Genomic DNA, 22,356 nt, shown 5'->3' on the forward strand with positions numbered 1-22,356 from the left:
GAGAATGAAACTCCGGTAACATTCTAAAGAAGCTTTTGAAATTATGAGAATGAAACTCCTGTAACATTTCAAAGGAGTTTTTGAAATTATGAGAATGAAACTCCCGTAACATTTCAAAAGGGTTTTTCAAAGCATTAGAATGAAAACCCCGTTACATTTTAAAGAGTTTTTTCAAAACAGGATGTTTAAACACACTTAAACACTTAAAAAGAAATAACCAATCAATCTAATGTCGTATTTTCTAGTTAAATGTGTCATCTTCCTTACAAGTAGAACATAACGCGTTCCTTAAACGTTAGTACATGTTGAACAGCTCATATTTAATCAATCTATCATACATTTCCGAAAAACACAACAAAAAAAAGCATAGAGCAAAAAACTTACAAATGCCACAAACGCTAAGACATGGAATGGATATTAAAAGTCAGGGCACGAACTGAAAAATGATTTTTGACCTCTATAACACAGCAGTCTCCCGTTTCGGAAAATAATCTTGATAAAGATGTGACTCAGTCAACCTCAAAATTACCGAACACGTAAGGAATATGTTAGAACATTTCATTTCCTGATGAGAAACATTTGTTCCGAGAGGCGATAATATTTCCCAAAAAAATAAGAATGGAAGGTAAATAAAAAAAAAGATAATATGTTGAGTAAATATTGCTTTAATGAGCAAATTTTCCCGTATTAAACGCCAATCTTAATGATTCAAAATGGTTGACCTCAAATATACAAATTAATTAGTGCTAACTATAAAGTAAATAAGGAGTCAGATACAACAATGTACTTTTTTTGAATAAATTTATGAATAACTTTCTGAATAACTATTTTGAATAACTTTTTCTGTTCTAGACTATCAAAATATAAAAGGGGGGGGGGCTAGTCGCAATCAGGAAAATAGAATTCCAATAATATAGACAGGAGAGCGATTGAAAGTTTAATTCACTTCATATTAATTTCATCTGTAACACATTTCGCTATATGTCAGAAACTTTTTAAGCGAATCGAAAAATTTCCAATTTCCAATTTCTCTATTTTTCTTACTGTACATGTTTTTGTTAAATAGAATTTTCTTTTATAATTTTTTTTATATTTATTTCAAAGAATTAAAACATTGCTTGATTCAAAATTATCTTTTTAACTTTAACAAGCTCTAAAAGTACAACAAAAATAAATAAATTATGTTTCATAATTATTATTCTTTCCAAAAAGTTTTTATTTCTTGTAAAACAATATCAATCAACAGAATTTATCAAAATCGCATTTGATGTTATTGAGTATAAAGTTTGAAAAGAAAAATTTGTTTACCTTGTACGCAATTTTTTTTTTTTTTGTTTATTTGTTATTTGCTCCTTTTTTAAATAAAATATTTAAAATGAGCCACTTCCGAAAACTACTTAGTCGGTCTTATACACTCTCAGGAATATAGTAAAACCGATATCACTGTGTTGTAATTGAAGAACTTAGTGGAAGAAGGCTCTAGGTAACATTTTTTAGAACACTGAAATTTCTCGCTGGAAGACCTAATCTCATTGAACACTGGTTAATTAACGTTAGAATTTTTTCTTCAGAAAAATACAACTTTGTGTCTGGCCTGGCTCCCTATTCATTTAATAGTTAGCAACAATTAATTTGCACATTTAAGGTCAACCCTTTAAATCACTACCATTAGAACATGGATTTAATTTGCAAAATCATTGCATTTTAGTGATCTCAAGTGGATAAAGGATGTTTGAATGTTTTCGAAATGGAAGGTTCTAAGAGCGTCTGACAACGAAGCAATTGATGATAATCATAAAGAGCCTGTCTTTTAGCTGTATACCAAGCCGCTATTAGTCTGAGCAGCTCAAATAAGTGTTTGGGATTTATAAAGTATGCTAATTGGAAACTTGTGCACAAGAAATAGATGTCAGGTTAATCTTCATTTCTTAATCCACAAAATGCAGGTCTAAATTTCAAAACTAATTTACTAAAATAGATTAAGATCTCAATCAGAACCTTCCTCCAACTGGATCTTTTTCAACAAAATTTTTGAAAATTTGAAGAGAAATGTAGAAAAAAATTTATTTTAAAGTCAAATTGTTCTTAATATTCATTTCTTATAAATGAATGGTTTCTTGTGTGAATGGTAACTATTTAGATGAATTTGCGCTGATTTCACAATTCGCTGCGCAATAAGTAATGCGCTGATTGCGCAATAAGCACTGAGAAGTTCAAGAGTAACAAACAGAGTGCTGTTATATGATACTCAATAAACTTTTTTTAGCATATATTATTTGCCTTCTATGCTGTAAGAATATGTTACATCGTATTGCGAAAGTAATGCAGAGAATTAATAACAAAAAAATCTCTAATAATAAGCCTATGATTATAAAAGAGTCATCCAGTCAAAATTTTACACAAATAGTCATCATATACACCACAATGCCCTCAAGTCAAAATTACCCAATCAAATGAAATCTGATGGTTAGGCTATATTGCCATTGGCGTTATTTGAGGTTGTAAAGAAAAAAGAACTGAGAATAAAACTGTGACTTTTTCTTTCAATTCTATAATTTTTTTTTTAATGTTTTTATATCAAGTACCTTAAATTGCTAGGTTCTTGTTGCTGATTAGTGGAATCTGTTGAAAATTGAAGAAGTTATCAGGTTTTCGAGAAAGAATTAGTTACAAGAGTATTATATATTTTTTGTATCAAGTATTATTCCATTTTATTCAGCATAATGGAATTATCAGAGTGTCCCTATTGAAGAAATAGTTAATTTTTAACCTTTTTTAATTTGTTCATCGATTTGGTTTTCAGGACTCCAACATAAGTGGCATTTCCACACCAAGAAAATGACACTAAAATTAAAATCGTTTGCGAAAAATCATGCAGCTTCGATAACATTCTGAAGTAACCACTAAGAACGATCAACTTCTATTAACGACCATTTTACTTTGGAACAGAGAGTGGCCGCTCCCAAGAGGTTTCACTACATATGGATCATATTATTTTAAAACACCCATTACGTGTAGTTTCCTCCTTTTTTTTTTACCTGGCAAAATGCCAACATACATAAAGAAGGTTTCATTTATTTTTAATGAGTCTAATTCCATTGAAAGTTTACACATTTTTAGGAAAATAAAATCCAATTTCAAATTGTCTGAATTTAAAAGAGTGTTAGATTTTGAATTTATAACATACCATTAAATATTATTATTAATTGTCATTATTCGACTGGTACAATAAAAATTATTAATATTTTAACCGCTTTTATTAAATTATGTTTAAATGCTTTCATATATCTGTATAACATAAAAAGATAATGGTTTAAAACCTTTCAATTATGTTGTCCGTGCATTCTGATAGATCAAGTTATATAAAAACTCATATAATTGAATCCTTATCTCACAAATAGGACCCTTAAATGTGACTGTCATCAGCTTAAAATTATAAAAGTTAGAACAGATTTGCCTTTTGAATTTTTTATATGGTAATAATTATTTATCATCCTTTATTAATATTAATCTCCGTCACAATTACGCTTTTTATTTCAATTATTATTGAAAATTACAGGCCTATATCTACAAATCTAGTTTTTTAGTAAATTTAATTTATTTATTTATTAATTTTATTAATTTCATATATTTTTATTTATTTATTTTAGGTAATCGCAGGAAATTACCTTATGATGCAAGATTATATGATAAAAAAATCTCTTACTGTTTTACTATTAAACGGTAAATAAGATATATTTTCCCTTTATGAGTTATACTTTTAATATAAAATTAATGAAAAACCTGTGTTCATTCAGCATACGTGATTAATAAAATAAGTACAAAATAGCTAATTAAAATTCCGGCGCAATATTATAAACTATTGTTCAAGAATATATTGTGCAAAATATAAGTAAAAATACTTAACAAGTTTTTTTATAATAACCAATAATTAAATTTTTCATAATAACCAATAACTTATATTATGAAAGTAGTGATATTATGAAAGTAGTAAGAATAATTCCAGAAAAATTAACAGATTGCAAAAGATACTTAACAAGTTTTTTTATAATAACCAAAAATTAAATGAGAATTAGCACAAGTTTGTATGTGAAGTTGCAATGGTAACCCAACAAAATGATCAAGTTTAAATTCTTTTCCAGCAGAATCGGACATACCTCTAGAATCATATTTACGTTATTAAAATTCATGTGATAATCTGTTTACCGTTAGTAAACAAAAATGATAGCGATGCAATCATTGAGGTTGATTAGAGAAGCGAGCAGGGCCAGAACCTAAAAACAATTTATATTATGAAAGTAGTAAGAATAATTCTAGAAAAATTAACAGATTGCAAAAGATGAAAACAAATAAATTACAAAAATATTCTTTTACTGAACCAAATAATAGGAATAAAAAATGTAAAACAACAATGACTTCTACAATCGAGAAAGTTTCCATCTGGATGAGTTTTTTATTGTTTGAATGAATAAGGTTAAAGCTTTTCTTTATATACGAGAAGAATTGAATAAAATCTGAAGAATAATAATCTTTTATAAAAAATAAAAAATTTGAATATTTAACGAATAATGGAGGAAATTACTGTTCGTGTTACAATATTCGTGAATATAATATTCATAATTCAAAGTGAGTGTGAGAAAATCAGCTATGTATAGAATTATCGGGAAACTTTTTATAAAATTGTATAAGTATGAAATGTGTGTTGTCTTTCTTTTCATGTCACTGCGTTCTTGAATTATACCATTTATCATTTCCATACATATACTAACTCATACACATGTTTACGATTTAATTCAAATTTACAACCTAGAAAATTAAAGCTTCTGATAAGCTTGAGTTCATTCAAAAATACTTTAAAATGAACAATTGAAAGCAATTTTTAAGAAAGCGATTCTATAAATAGTGGTTTTTCTGAATCATTTTAAAAAATGTTTAAAAAAATAGATTTGAAAATTAGAAAAAGATTTTAAAGAACGTCTCCATTTATAGAAATTGTAAAAAAACAAAAATCGTCCATTTCTTACTTTTAATGTACTAATAATTTTTTAAGGAAGCAACATTTTACAGGCTACAAATCATTTTGCTGGCAATATATTATACTTTGTTCAAGAACAATTAAACATACAGAAACTTAAGATTCGCACTTCCAGGAAGGAAATTAGCTTAATAATTCCAGACGATTTGAAAATAAAAAAATAAATAAATAAAATTAGCAGTAAAAGTAAATTTCTGCAAACTAATTTGTAAAATTTTGCGATTTATCATAGGTTTTATTTGTTCCCAAAATAATGGACAAAATTGCTAACGAATTTCAAAAAACGATTTAATTTTGGCGAATTTCTCAGAATGACACTCTATCATACAATTTTTAAACCTTCGTAACAAGAATAATACTTGCTAATAGTTAATGCTTGAAGTAATTGACTGAAATAGTTTGAAGCTGAGTAAAATTTAGAAACCCATTTTTAAAATATTTCGTGTAGAAAATATACACTTGGAATTTCCCTTATTTTAACACTAAAGGACAACAGCAACCTTAATAGTATTCAGCAATAGGAATATAGAAAGAGAGAAAAAAATTCTGACCGGAAATTACTAGGTGGTTCAAAGGTGTGACTGGCGGAAGATGATATCATATCCGCCACTAACCTGAATTAACAAAAGTTGAACTGTCTATTTGAACGAGATTCAAATACAGATCTAAGTGAAATAGGATGAATGCCATGAATCTCAAAATAAAATGTGTACGTTCAAGTTCTATTAAATTATCTATGTGCAGCAAAAATTTTATAATACATGGAATCAGTAAAGGGGGTTAATTTGTAGACTTCTATGAATATAAATAAATCCCGGCAGTGGATTTTTAACCATACTTTAGTACTTTTTTTTCCATCATTTTGTTTAATTTAGTACAAAATAAGTGAAAAATAATCTTTTAGAATTTTAAAAAATTATGGTTATGAATTACAGCATAAAACACAGCTGACATTCTCTGCGTTAAAGAAAAAATCTTCTAAACATGGCTAACTTCCAGACAATTTTTCAAATTCGTACTTATTTGCAGTTATTGAGATCTATAAGAAATAGTTATTCATCATCGAAATTTCCTTAATTTATAAAATCAGTTATTGATAACCTTTTGATTATGAATGAAAAAAAAAATTTCAAACTACTTTTTTTGAATTTTATATTATAGTACAAATATAATTCCGGTAGTCTAACAGAATTTTTGTTTGTGATTAGTAGACTATATTTTGTAAAAAAAAAAAAAGACAAAATATATTTTTGCTTGTAATTAGAGCGTGAGAAAAAAAATATATCTATAAAGGACACCGGTATCCCATCTGCCATCAAAGGGTTAAAATTCGAACATAACCCCTTTTTACCGATAAAATCATCCCTGGAGGCTCGAGCAAGTACTATTGTGAAAACCTGGAACATATTTTTGAAACTTTTTTAAAATGTATATATTTCTTGCTTCGAACTTTTTTTGCATACCATATAGTACATGTTATACTATACTGGAAAGGTTTTCTAAAAAGTGTAGAATCCCGAGACATTATGAAAAGTTTTAAAAATTGTTAATGGAACTAAAAAAAATGCTTCAATCGTAATTTTTTTTTTTGCTTATTTTAAATTAAAAAGTTTATATCTTGTCTTTAACAATTTTGCTACTAATGTTTAAAAACATTTCTAAATTTAAAATTGTTAATTTTTATTATTTTTTAGATAAAATTATAGAATAATAAAGTCGGAAAACGATCGATGAATTTCCTGTCAACAAATTTAAAGGAAATTAATTATAATGTAATTTCATTATATTCGGCTAATAATTATTTCAAACTTCATGTCATGTTATCTTTAATAGATTAATATATAGACTGCTAATTTGTGAAAAGACACGGAAAAAAATGATCAGGAACAAAAAGAGCATTCAAAGTTGTCAGCATCAATTTGCAATTGAAATGGGAGGGGGGGAAAAGAGAACAAGATCTGGCGTTGTAAATTAAATTAAAAATCTGAGTTCTTTTGCCATTTGAGACATACTTCAGTGCAGTAGTGTTTGAATAAATTGAAAAAGCATTGATTTTTAAAGCTTTTATGTTCTCGAAACCTCTTTAATGAAAATATTTTAAAAAATTTTATAGAAACTGAAATCCTTAGAATTATTAATTTTCTTGTATTTGAAGTAGAAGAACGAAATTGAGTTTAACTTTAGTCGCTTAACTTTAAAACGGAGTTGTTTTTTAATTTACAAAAATGTTTAAGGATCAAGAAGGTTAATCAACCTAAAACATAAGATAAACCGAAAAAATTTATGATAATAATTTACTTTAAGTTGGTATTGCTACAAAATACCTTTTATAATTGAAGTTTAACTTTACAAATTCATCTTTTCGGGGTGCCTAAAATCATTAAAAAAAAAGTACCTTTTTGCATTTAGATAAGTTTTCTGAAATATGCAATTAAATATTATGGTCAAATATATGTTATTATATTGTTATTATTATATTGTTATTATATATGATATTATATTTGTTATTATATTTGACCATATATTTGATAATATATGCTATTATCAAATATATGGTCAAATATATGTCAAATATATGTATATAACATATTCAAATATATGTTATTTTACAAATCGAAGAATCAATACTTTTTACTAGATAAAGTGACTATTTTAAAATTTTAGTCTTAATATTAGGCAACATATTTGAGAAAAAAATCTCCTATTCTCTTAACATTACATACCTCAAAACAACAATAATAATCAACCATGACAAATGCCCGATAATTTCTTCCTGCTTTTAACAAAACAAAAAACAATGATTAATTGTAAATATGTTACGCATGATTCTCGGAGATTAATTTAGAAGATTGTGCACTTGTGAGGAAGTAACCAAGTAAGAGAAAATTTCGTCAATTGAGTCAACATTAAAAAAAGTTAAGAGAAAAAAAATATATATAATTTAAAATATTTCATCATAAATATTTTTACTGTTTTCATTTTTAAAATTTGACGGAAAACATTAATTATCCTTACAAACTTTTCAATGTTAAAGCGACTATCAATTATAATCTTCAATTTCGCAAACCGACCGAGAGATAAAAGCAATAAATAAAATTTAGCATAGCAATTCGATTCTGTCAATTCAGATAAAAGTAATAAGTTCAAAATAATTGTCAAAAATTTTTCAATTATTTTGAGCTTATTACTTTTACCTAAAATAAGAATTAATAAATGAAAGTAATAGAAAGGATGATATTCTAAAAATTCTAATTCTAAAATGCAATGCATAATTCCGAAATCAAACTTACCGCAGACCGGCTAGTAAAGTCAGCTACTGAGGGTCGAGGTAAGCGAACTCAAATTTCTTCGAAATCCTTCCTTTATATATTCTCCTTGAAAGACACTCGAAAGTGCATTTTTCTCGGAAGCAATATTTACATTTCGAACAATTATTCAATCTTACAAAAAGAAAAATTTGCGTAAAGTCATCGGCCTTTCACAAAATGTCAGTCTTAAAAATTCATATGCACGAACCAAAGTACAAGGCAAAAGGCGAGGTTAATATAATTTCTAACTGGATACAATTTAAAATTCCCATTGTGCTTTTAAATATATAGAGTTCTCTTGTCACCGCCAACTATTTCCGCATTTATACAAAAAGAAGATACCGGAACAATTTTGGAAATTGAAACAAAGATGAAAATGGCTAGACCTTCTCCAAATTACTTTTACGTGTGACAATAAGCTGACAAAAAGTCAATAGAAGCTGTTGAAATTTCTTTTGTCGCCTAATAGAATGGCACACTATTATTCGTTTTCCATTCTTTTCCATTTTTGTAGTTATTCTATGAGGTGGGAGTTATTTTCTTATTGGGGATGTAACGATTAATTAATTCAAATGGAAATCTTACAATGGTGCAATTTGAATTGAGGGACTGAAATTATTTGATTTATTAATATTTGCTTTTAGGAGAAATTTTCTCATAATGTTAATTAATTTCCTAAACGTTATGCTTTTTTTTTCCTTTAAAATGTTTAGGTATAGGAAAAATCTGATTTTGTACATTCTATTAAAAAAATGATGTGTTAAAATTACTGCAACTTAATGCTCTTTATGCAACTTATAATTTACTGCAGAATAATTATTTGTTACTAATAAAGTATTTTCATATTTTATTAAACAACTAGCTCCAAATTGAACCTCAAAAAATGATTTCAAAATGTCGCCCCGTATTGTTTTATACGCAAAAGGGTAATCGCAAAGGAACTTTTTATTCTGGAAGCAACTCAAAATGCGTGTTTAAGAAAATGGATACAGATCAAGAGCCGTGTTTATGAAAATAGACATAGCTCAAAATAGTTTTTATAAAAATGGACATAGCTCAAAAGCGGTGTTTATGAAAACGGAAATAGCTCAAATGCGTATTTATGAAAACGGACATAGCTCAAAAGTAGTGTTTATGAAAATGGGCAAAACTCAAAAGCCGTGTTTATGAAAATGGACATAGCTTAAGAGCCGTGTTTATGAAAATGGAAATAGCTCAAAATGCGCATTTATGAAAACGGACATAGCTCAAAAGCACTGTTTTAAAAAATGGACACAGTTCAAAATGCGCGTTTAAGGAAATGTGTACAAGCTCAAAATATGGGTTAAAGAAAACGGGCATAGCTCAAAACAGTATTTAGGAAAATGAACACAATAAAAATGCGCCCTTTCACAGTTCAACCAAAATTTAGCGACTAAACTAGGAGATACCTTCTCAGTTTTTTTTCTCTTTTTTAAACACTAAGCATAGTCATTACGGATCGAATCCCGAAACTCGGGGATGGTATGACCGGTTATATTATAGATGTAACGTTTCAGACATCTCTTCGTTATTCAGATCACCAAACAATTAAGTGGTTTTAAAAATCTAAATACGAACAACTTCAATTTACTACCATTATTATAAGTTTATGTGCACCATGATAACCTTGTTAAGGGAACTGTTGACTTATATCTTTTCAAAAAAAAGAAAAGACCAATTTTTTTTTAAATAAATACTAAGTGATTTAGGCAAATGGACTATATTACGTAACGAATTTATTTGGATTCGGTAGTTTATTCTTCAAAAAAAATCTTTTTTCCTAAGAGAAGTTTGAAAAAAGAAATTTAAGTCTACGAGCATATAAGTTGTGTTCATTTTCTTAAACGTGGATGTTTAGCTGTGTTCATTTTCATAAATACGCATTTCGTATTGCGTACTTTCTTAACAGATCATTTCGAGCTGTGTATTCTCTTAAACACGTAGTTTGAGTTATGTCCATTTTCTTAAATACGTATTTCCTGCTGTGTCCATTTTTTTAAACACGCATTTCCAACTGTTGCCATTTTCATGAACACGCATCTCCAGCTGTGACCAGAATAAAAATTTCCCCAACGTTATGTTCCTTTTCTCTTTTTTAGCTGGCAAACTGACCATAGAGATAGAAGAACTGACAATCGTTGGGTGTCCAACATCTTGAACTGGTGACAAAAAACGAAAGTAGAAAGTGACCACAAACAATATGATTCGACGGATATTGAAATCGAGTTATCGTGAACTGACTATATTTTTACATTGTGCACCAAAATAAAAATATATTGTTTTTCTTTTTAAAAAAGAAATAGATATCTGAATGACTTGAGGTGAACCGGGTTCGAATCTCTGCGATGGCTGGTCGATACGAATTCTGTATCCGGCTTGCAACGGCCACAGTGCTGACGCAAAATATCCTCAGTGGTGGACGGATCATGGGCGAGAGTCCCTTTGCAGTCAGACCAACCGTGGGAGGCTCCATGTAACGTAAATTCGGGTTAGTTCCATCAAAAAGTCCACCACGAAGATAAATTTCTCCCCATACTTGATCCAGGAGTTCCCTTGTCTTCGGGATTGGGTTTCAAAATTACAAGGCTATGGAGTTGAACATTAGTAGTCTTTAAACCCAAAAAATTGGGTCAGCTGTTCAACAACGGTAATACCACTAATAATAATTATATAATATCTGAATGACTTAAAAAGTTCCATGTAAATATATATATATATATATAAAATATAATATACCGGAAGTCTGTCAGCCTTTGGTATCCATCTTTCCGCATTTCTATTACGAGTAATTCTCGCATTCCAACGAAACCGCACATGAAAATCATTCTATGTAGGAGAACGAATGGTTCATAACAACGAAATCGTTCCGCACGGCTGAAGCGAGAAGGTTGCGGAGAAAATTACCTGGTTAGAGAAATAACAAGAGGCTAATTTGAGGAGCAAATAACGGGCACTTTTGCTTTTGGCGAGGAAGTGTGTGCTTCGGCATAGAAAGAAAAAAAGAGATAACAGAACGATGTCGCGCGTGAACCCTTGTTTTAAGAACCGTAATAGTTGAGTATCTGTAACTATGTGAATTGAAAATTTGTGAAGTATGACAAATGGATAAAAAGAATAGATATCGAGAAGATTGTTTTTTTTTTCACGAGGTTAATTTTTTCAAGTCACTTGCAAATAAATTGAATTAAATTATGTAGTTATTTTTTATCGACTTAATGCATTTAAAAATACAGGTGCGGTCAGTGTTTTAGAATAGAAGGTGAATGTTTTATATGAACTGTATGATGCAATATATGAATGTTAGGTTTTGATTTTAATGTCGAAAATGTGTTCTGTGTACTTGCAACTCGATAAGAACTGACGCGATTATAACTAACCAAGTGATTTAGTTGAACCTGATTAATTTTTGAATTGAGAAATACCATGATTTACCTATGATGGCGTCACTTTCAGGGATCTAATTGGCGTTTCGAAAATCTTATTAAATAAAGAAATTAAGAGATATCAAATGTGTCCATTTGAAAATAGAGAAATTAAAATAGCGTTTTTTTACAGTTTTTTGCTTTCCTAATAATCATGGGATTAATTTTCTTTTGTATTACATCCGACATAAAGTGATGTATCGTCTGTAGATCATAAACTGCCTTTATGTATACAAGAGCCCATTTTAAAATACAAGTCGGACAGCAAGCACCACCTATTTTTTCAAGGATAATTTATAGTTTAAACTTACACTTTTACATAGCATTTTATTCAAAACTGAAATATCTTAATCTGGACACATTTTATTTTTAGCACAAATTTTGTTTCATTTCCATTGGTGTCATTTCCACAGGTTGGTTAAAATTTCAAGTTTTGGGAAAAGTGAATTCATACATATCTTGACTAATCCACGAATTTTCAGATCAGAAGAATTTTTCCACAAAGCAATCCTAAGTAATCCTGTCATAATTTGTTTGCATTTTGACATTTTGAAAACATTTTTTCAGAGTTTGAAACTCCATGGCTTACTCTAGGTATGTCTGAACTCACTTTTTCGAAACTTAAGCTTTTAAATTACTTATAGATATGAAGGAGAATTTGCGTGAAAGTTTTCTTCCGTGGTATAGTGTCCAGTCGCATGTAGATAGTCATATGGTGCCCTCGGTCGTAGAGTTTGAGCGCATGTGGTGAGATATCAGATAAATGCAGCTGCCTTCATCGCTATATTCTAAGTCAAAAATAAAGTGCTTTATTTCTATTTATCTCCCAATAAACTAGAAAACAGTTTTCCTTCCGAATTTATTAAAAGTAGGATCAAGACAGAGTTATAAATTTTTCCTATCTATTTCCTTAAATTCTACAAAACACTATGTCATTCAATTATTTGAATGGTCTAATATTTGTCATGAATCAAGGTAGGTTTTCATAAATTATTTTAAAATACTGCATCACGTGAATCTTAGTTATAAATTAAAAGTTCATGCAATGTCTAAAAAAAAAAACATTAAAAAATACAGGAAAAAACATTCAACTTAAATAAAAAAGCAATTAACATCCGTTTTCTATAAGTAATTTAAAGAACTTTTCCTTGATAATAGCTCTTTTAATAAATTACAGTGTTGTCTTCTAAGATTAATTAACTATCCTGATTCATTGATGATTTGCAGGGATTAGCACTTGTCGCTAAGTACAGCAATTCAATGTATCCTGATTGGCAGCGAATATCATTAATGGACAATGATTTTGTCTCAATGAAAACACACAATACATTTCTATTTAAGAGCTCATTAAAGCTACTGTTTTCTAACATTAAATTGTGTCTAAACTTCGTTAAATTAAACTTCTAGCATTAAATTATGTCTGAAACCTAGATTATCAAAGTTCTATTACCTCTTATTTTCTATTTCTTAGATATTAAATGTTTCCACAGGCTTATTGATTGGAAATTTAAAAAAAAAGCTTAAACCATTAGACCACTAGATGAAATTTCTAGTTAAGTTGAATACCTGCAAGTGACATCATCGTAGGTAAATCGTGGCCTACGTCGATTCAGGAACCAATCAGGTACTACACTCGCAAGTGACGTTGCTTACAGGTATCCAATTAAATCTGATTTGAATCGCACGATCAGGTATAATCACTTCAATTCTCGAGTTGAAAGTATTCAATTGTGCAAACGAACTGAAAACTCGTAACTTAAAATCGTTTGATATATATTTACGATTATTCTTCTTCTAATAAATTATGATAGTATTGACTCTTTTAAAAGTGTGAACAATATTCTATCAGCAGTTTGTACAATTTATTATATTTGAAAGAAATAGATTTGATTGAAAATTTGAATATATATTGTCCAAACTCCAAGATTAAGAAATTAAAAAAGTTATGTAATATTTTAAAAAAAAGCTTTCACATAAGAAATAGAATTCGTTTCCAAGTTTAATGCATATTAAGTAGTTGTTATTCAATAGTATTTATTTTGATTAATATTTTCGACGAAGCAAATGAATAGTTCTCGAACTCAATTTAAACACATTTCTAGTAAATTGATTTGGAAGATGTAAGTTATTTCTCAAAACTGCTTTCAAAGGAATTTCATTAAAGCACAAACACTGCATTACGCATTTAAAAATTACGATTTTTTGTAAAGAAAAAGAAGTATTCAGAAAACTATTTAACACAATGAATACGACTCAATAAAATGTCTGACTCAAGTCGTATTTGCATATGGAAAATACGCCCAGCATTCTTAACTGGTCTTCACGACCTTCATTAACCAAGAAATAAATTCTGAGGCTGGGTTGTTGAAATTCTACGATCAGTCAACGACACCGATTCATTCATGGTCTTTACGACTAACGACAATAAAAGTGTGCCGCAATAAATTAAGGGCCAATATATGTCAGTTACAACAGCGCGATTAATCAGAAATAAACTACAGATTATAAAGATTGCATACCTTGGCACATCAACAGATATATTCTAATAAAAGCTGGGAGTAATAAACGCTAAATCCCGGGTCTGTTTTTAGGTTACTGGAAGGATTTTATTATGAAAAATATGTGTGTTTCTTTGAACGATTTTTATTTATAAAGCAAAACATGATGAGTCGAATTGGGAAATAGCTTTTAAAAAAGCAAAATATAATAAAATGAATTAATAAAAATATTTAGTGTTGAGAATGATTATAAAAAAAAATAAGCAATACTTTTTTTCGAATAGGGAGAGTAAAAATATAAGAATGCAACCATTATTTAGAATAAGAATAAAGTAACTTAACAACGGTAATAATAGATACATTAAAAAGGATTTTTCCTTTACTTCTTAGAAATAATAAAAAAGTTTTTTTTATATATATTATTAGTTAAAACAAATAAAAGCTTTAGTTGAAAAAAAAGCGACAAAACTAAACATGATCACTGCTTATAACTTTTACAAATTACATAATTTCAATATGTTGAAGTTTTAAATTACATCAAACGGGCTTTTAAATAGGAATTAGACGGAACTAAAAAGGCAATAGAAGATCTAATAAGACTAATAGAATCTATTTAAAATAAACTGTTTAAGCGATGGCGCTGCACTCACTATTTATTTCAACTGTAATCTTTCGTTGTTGTTGTTGTAGTTCATTTACGTCGCACTAGAGCTGCACAATGGGCTATTAGCGACGGTTTGGGAAACATCCCTGAGGATGATCCGAAGACATGCCATCACAATTTTGATCCTCTGCAGAGGGGATGGCACCCCTGCTTCGGTAGCCCAACGACCTGCAGGCGAAGTCGAGCACTTTAGGGTAGAACAGTTTAACGAAGACCAATACCTCACACCCTCGGTCCCTACACAGACTGATCCAAGTGGTCATACACCCGCACACTGACCGCAGCTAGTGATGCTTGACTTCGGTGTTCTGCTGGGAACCGTGTCTTAACGATCAGTCCACTGCGGGACAGTAACCTTTCGATCTAAGATCTAGGCAAACAGGGTATATTATTACTAAAAACTCTAGCGTCATAATCAAGTAGTGACCTGCAAAATTCAACAGGGACAAGTGGCTTCATGCCATAGGGGCATCAACTTTCTGCCATACTTTCTGAAGTGTGAAGGTAGCAGGTTCGAATCCCGCTGTGACACCCAATGCATCTTTGCATTGTCTTTTTTCAGTTTTCACAATCGGTTCACCAACTTGACGTACGTCTATAGCCATTCTTTGTTACATCATATTTCATGACCCAATATTTTACCCTTTGACATAGATGAGACGCCAATGCATCTCTTATATCCATTTTCTTTTTTCTGATGATCTAAGTCAAGCAGAAATATTTTGGTATTTTTCAATTACAAAAAATAGTCTAACGTTTTCTAAAAAAAATCGGTTAGATTATCAGAATTATATTTGTACTAATATATAAAATCCAAAAAAAGTAGTTAGAATTAAATAAATGTTTAATTCATATTAAAAAAATTATTAATGATAGATTATGTAAATTAAAGAAATTTCAGAGATCAATAATTGTTTCTCTTAAATTTAAACAACTGCAAATTTGAAAAATTATTGTTTGGAAGTGAGCCGTGATTGGAATATTTTACCTTTTCACGTGGAAAAGGTATCTCATGTTCAGAACCATAGACTATTAAAATACTAAATCATAATGAGTATTTATTTTGACTTAAATTAATACAAAATAATGAAAAACAGTATAAAAAATATGTTTAATAAAAATTCAACTTCTGGCCTTGCATCAGAAAAGTTCTGGGTTCGAACCCGGGCAAGGCATGGGTGTTCTTTTATTCTCTGTATTATCCGTCCTTATTGTGGGGGCAATGTTGGCCCACCTAATATGGTGCCCCTGAAAAAGTGGCCAACAAATCTGCCCTCCAGGTGGGCGTTGGAAAAAAAATTAAACTTCAAAAATACAATTTTAATTTCCCACAATCATGCAATCAAATCAGATTTATTTATAATTTTTGTGGAATTAAAATATAAATCTATAGTCTTTAGATAATTATCTTTTCTTATCTGTAGCGTTAAAAATAATCTAACTCCCTCATTCAAACTCTTAATAAATAATAAAAATTATCCCAGTTATCTATATATTTTACTCATCAATTCTTCATATTACAATGCTCTATATTTCTCATATTTTAATTCAATATAAATAATGAAAAAGATTCGATGTCAATCAAAAATGCGATAATATATTTTAACTAAAGAGTCCATTAAAAAGTGAAGCCAAACTTCTACTATAATCGCCTACTTTAATTTATAAAACTTGTATAATTTATAAACACATTAGCAGTTCTAAATTGTTTTCGCAGCTTATGTGATAAGATTCGAGATGAGAGATGAAAATTTTTCGCTCAGGCATAGATAAGATAGAAAAAGGAGATTGCTCTTAAAAGATTTGAAATTATAAACACGAAACCATTTATAATGCGAGGATGCATCAACCAATTCCGTTAGTTGAAAGATTTATTCGAGAGAAAGAGATTTTTTTTTAAAAGTTCGGAGAAGAAAACTGAGGAACTGAGAAAATTTGTTTAAACTTTATTCGGGGGTAAGATGAGATGATAAAGAACTGCAAAGTAAAACTTCAAAATGTTTATACAGCAATGTTTTAGAGCAATATGGTTTTCAGATACGTAAGATAGTCGTGCGAAATTTTACAGCATATAATATTAAAATTTACCATTGATAGCTTTGGAGATTTGATTTGTTCTTCCGAATTTTGCTATGATATTTTGCAATCCCATTGTATAAATATTCGAGTGCATTATTTATGTGCTGCGTTTGCTACGTTGTTTATTACTACGTTTTGAATACTTTGGGGCTGATGGATTTGGTACTTTCCAAAAACAACGAATGTACAACTATATCTGACTCTATAATTCAGACTATAGAATAACTTAATTTATAAAAATATTATTAAAATCTTAATTTATTTTTCTTAAAATTATTTGCTTTTCAAAAAAAAAGTATAATTGAGTTCTTGAAATTAACAGATCTCACACCTAAAGAAAATTTTAAGGATTTCACATATTTTAAATGGTAAAATTTAGATGCGTCAAAAAATGAAAAGTTCCTAATATTATATAAATTTCAACGAAGATAAGAAATTTCTATGTTTTTCGGTACGAATGAAATTAAGTAATTTCTATAATTCGATTAAATAGTAGTCATAAAAAATATATTCGTATTTAAAATCGAACTTTGAACTAATTTTCCATCGTTTGATTTATTGAATTCCGAAAAGCAACTAACATACAATCCGTATTTATTTCTGATTCAGATTCTTTATTCCGCCTATTCGAGGACATAAAAACTTTAAAGCAGATAAAATATATATTGCAAATTTCTTGTTATGCTGATTGAGCAAAATTTATTAACTGGCCATAAAATAATGGCCATTTTGTAATTATTACTTAAGGTATATTTTAAAAAATTCATTATATAAATAACATTCACCTCTGAAAAATTCACTTTTAACAGAGAATTAAGAAGAAGAAAAATTTCTGCCATGAGTAGAATAATGGCAATGAAAAAAAAATTCTAAGAAAAATCTATTTCATGTAATCTAATCGACAACTGAAAACTGCAATTAGTAATAAATCGCGACTTCAAAATTGCGAATTCCGAAAATAATATATTCAAAACGTATACCCCAAGTATTCAACTCAAAGATATTTAAACTTTATTCATTCAAATTAAGTGCGTCAATATTCTAACACGTAAGATTTGATTTCAAGGGAAATATTTTAAATAGAATAAAAAATAATTTCGAACAAAATAATTCTGCCCCCGGCTAGCATTGACCACAGTGCGGACGTAAAATATCCTCAATGGTAGACGGATCATGGGTCAGAGACCCCTTGACGTTAAGCTTACAGTGGGAGGTTTTCATAGTTTCCCTCCACATGTAATGCAAATGCCGGTTAGTTCCATCAAAAAAACCTCCACGAAGGCCATTTTTCTCCGAATACTCGATCTAGGAATCCCCTTATCTTTTAGGTTGGATCAAAATTACAATAAATAAACTAAACGATGACAATAAATAAACTAAAAACAAATTAAAAGAGAATTAAATAGTAAAGCCTGTGGGATAAGGATAATTATGCCCACTCCAGAGATGCCAACTTGCTCCGGACAGCAAATGAATATTTTAAAGTGGTAGTTTATCAATTGTGATTCTTGGTATAATAAATTCAATTTAGTAGATTTTTATCCACCACTGTTTATAAATAATTCGTTGGCTTATATAATTCACCTCTTTATAGTAGTTAAGTCCTGCTAAAAGCAAGCAAAAATAGTCAAATATTTGCAAAATTTAGTCTGTAGTTATTTACCGTTTTTTTTTTATTATTATTATTATTTTGGCGTGTCTGATAGCAGTTGGCATCTCTGCCACTCTTTAAAAGTGTCATCACGAGATGACTGCAATGAAGTTGCATTTCATATGATACTTTGAATTTTGATCAGTAGTCGTGGAAAAACTACCTAAAATGAATATTACCAAACTAATAGTGACTTAAATTTCGTTACCACTAGAAAATAATTTTTTTCTTTCTTAAATGCGGATCGAGTGGGCATCTTTGCAATGCTTACTAACTATTCCTCAGATAAACTTTGTACTATTGCAATTAGGGTTAGTAGCTTTTTATTTTTTATGGAAAATGTTACTAAAAATATTATTTTTAAAAACAAGTCCCCACTTTACGTTTAATCTAATTGTTTACTTTTGTTATCAATAAATGAAACCATGAGAGCATATTTCGTAAGTGGATATCTTAGTTAAAGGTGCTCGAGAAATTATCACCAAAAAAAATATTAAATATTTAAAAGAAAAAATGTTTTTAGGAAAAAAAACTATTTCGATTATCTAGCGTAATATCGAAAGATGTTGCCAGAAAACTCACTTTTAATGATAATAAGCAATTTATTTGTCTGATTTAATCCATCACTACTAAACTATGGATTACTGTCATTGTGCCTTGTATGCAATAGTTTTGATTCATACACTAATGACTGGCACCATTAAATGTAATTCATCATTCGGAATTGCAATCATTACAAGAAAGCATTTAATTATTATGATCATAAATTACATAATTGAATAAGTGTATAAAATGTCAAACAAAAAGCTCTTTTAATAGATCTGTCAATTACCAATTCTTTCTAAAAACTAATTCATAATCGCTAATATCTGATACGTTAGGGAAATTGTATCTTAAAAATTAGTTAGCTCAAAATTCCTTAAAAATCATCGAATTTGCGATAAAAGGTATGTAATTGTATGATGCAAGTAAGAATAATTAAGTGAATCTGGCGACATAATTGAACCCTGATCTGGTAACATGATTGATTCTTGATCTGATCAGAATGCAAACTTCGCCTTAATTTGCTACCGCCCATGGAGTATGGTGGGTTGAGGCGTCGCCAACCACGACTTCCTCCAGAGTTCGATTACCCATGCTAAACGTTGGGTGTCTGAGCAGACAGTACGTTATCGTGTCTTAGTGGTTCGGAATACACTCTAATGTCCGCGGAGGTTTTAGAACTGGAAAAATTCACTCTAGGTTGGGTGGTTGAGGAGCATGGTGCGAAAACCGGGTGAATTGAGATAGTCATGAGCACATGCACCAATATTATCTTCGGATCCACATCAGGGATAAATCTCAGACCGTCGATAATAGCCCGTGGTGTACTGCAACGTTAACAACCAAAACCAATAATTGCTTCTTCCTTTTTCCTTCGTAGTAAATTGTGTTTGCGCTGAAATTCGTGTAAATTTCTGTCTGGCATGCAATAAAAAAAACTTGCTTCGAGCACATTTTCTCCAAATTTCCTCATTTGCTTTCAAATTAGGCAACAAAAAAAAAACTGGTTGTATCTTAACTCTTGCAAGCCAGTGTATTTTAGTACATTAATTTATATGCGTTTCTTAATTTTTCTATTTATAATTAGTAAATAGTTGATTAAATGCTGCAATATTTATTATGCTAATCAATTTGCTGATCTTCCATAAAATATCTACAACATTATTTATGAGTGATTTGATTCTATTTTAAAATAAAGTGACTTAAATATCGGTAATATAGTTTGAAATAATTAAACTTAAATAATATATAACTTGCATGAAGTAAACTATTTTTTACATCCTGAAAATATAACAAAGATTATTTTACAGGATAAGACAAAATATCTAGTTTATTTACAAATATTAAACAAGCATATTATCAGGGCCTTATTTGAAATCGAGTTAGATCAATTAAAATGCAATACAAACATTGCTTGACGGGTTGAAATATTGAATAAAACAAGTCCTAGAGTAAACAACGAAAAAATATTTAAATACCAAATATTTACTTTAAATAATTCCATTAAGAACAGATCGCTTACATCCTGGTAAAAAGGAAAATATTAAAAGTATCGTTAAAAGTATCCAATTTATAAAAATTATGAAGTTTCAAAATCACAACTTCATTTGAACTTGATCGATCAAAATACAATAAAAAGATAGGTTGACTTTATTGAATAAATTAATACCTTAAAAATACAATGACAAAATGACCTGAACATCAAATATTTTTTAAAGTTATATAATTTAGATCGTGCTTAACGAAACACTCGTTTACATATTAGAGAGTCATGAGATAGATTAAAGGATTCAGTTTATTTATAAAATAAATATTTAAACTGTGCCTTAATCATAACATAGTTTAAATTGAATAAATTAAAATAGTTGATGAAACTTAACAGTTTGATAGCAATTTATTTAACTAAAAAAACGCACTAGTTCATTCTGTTTGAAGTTTTTAAACAGACGGCAGCATACGAGATTTGTTTATTTTTAAAGAACATTCACCTGATCACGTTTAAAATATTCAATGCAAAATTTAACATCAGACACCAAATTTATATTTAAATCATTCTAAATAAAGACATTATTAATCAAACTTACCCTTCTGACGTTAGAGGAAGATGGAAAAGAAACCAAATAAAGAATAAAAAGTTAATGAAAAAGGAAGGAGAATAAATAAAATTTTGAGTTTTTCAAAGCTCAGATTTTCCGGTCGTAACCATCACCGATAGAACCTCAAGTCAATCTGAGCATTTGAGAAGCGGGAAAGAAAGAAAAACCTGTTTCAGAATGAAGGAGGGGCGGGGCTTAATCGGCTACCTCACCATGACGCATGCGGGTGTGACGTCAGTGATCACAGCATCAGGGATGAAGAAGAGATGATGGAGGCGGTAGAAGGAAAAGGTCCGCAGCATAGATTGTTCTAATTACACCTGAGATAGTAATTTGTGAGTTACTATCGTGGAATGTGGATTTTTTGGTCAGGGTGACAAGGTCAAGGACTGAAATATTTAGAGGAAAAAATACGGGTTGCACCGGAAGTAATGAAATTATTATTAATCTTTGTAAATGAAAAATTAAACGAGAAATTTCAAGTCCGTTAAAGTTCGATGAATTGAAATTATAAGCAATAGATGTCGGGTGACCACAAACATCTACTGGATGTCGTGCATTAACATATAACGATTAGCTTCTGTTTATAGTTTCAATAGCTAATTTTAAATCGGTAAAAAAAGGAAAAATATAAGAGGGAAACGGTGTTGAGAACACAAAGTCGTGACCCCTCCACGTAGGTGTAGTGATAAATAAAATTAGAAATAAGATATTTAAAAAAATTATTACTTTGGAGATTTAAAGAATACGGATCAATTTGGAGTCGTATTGATAGATTTTAGTTATGCGTTTAGTTATCTATTTTCAACTCATTTGCCCAAAGAAAATTTTATTAAAAATGCATTTTTAATTATTTGAATTAACAATTGAAAATTTTTCTTGGGTACATGAAGTCGCAAACCTAGTTATAATTAAAGTAAGATATAAGATATTACGAAAAAAAAATGGTTACTTCGGAGATTTTTCACTACCCCATAATTCGAGAATGCGGCTCAATTTGGGGTCGTATTGATAAATTTTATTTATGCGTAAGCAAAAA

The 22,356-nt window shown here is 29.4% G+C and overlaps 1 protein-coding gene across 4 annotated transcripts in view; it reads right to left on the minus strand.

Annotated features, from left to right (window-relative positions):
* LOC107446375 (carboxypeptidase D) overlaps nt 1-21,496 on the minus strand; it is a 79,117-nt gene extending 57,621 nt beyond the window's left edge. For 3 of the 4 annotated variants that reach the window (XR_001584376.4, XM_016061002.4, XM_071177780.1), the window contains exon 1: nt 21,306-21,496. The gene's annotated coding sequence lies outside the window, so the exon portion shown is untranslated. Of the gene's footprint in view, nt 1-8,325; nt 8,451-21,305 lie in introns of those variants that run through there. The other variant, XM_043054974.2, reaches the window with a different exon arrangement.
* Nucleotides 21,497-22,356: the final 860 nt, after the last annotated feature.

This window comes from Parasteatoda tepidariorum, chromosome 2 (genome assembly GCF_043381705.1).
Source record: "Parasteatoda tepidariorum isolate YZ-2023 chromosome 2, CAS_Ptep_4.0, whole genome shotgun sequence".
Taxonomy (NCBI): domain Eukaryota; kingdom Metazoa; phylum Arthropoda; class Arachnida; order Araneae; family Theridiidae; genus Parasteatoda; species Parasteatoda tepidariorum.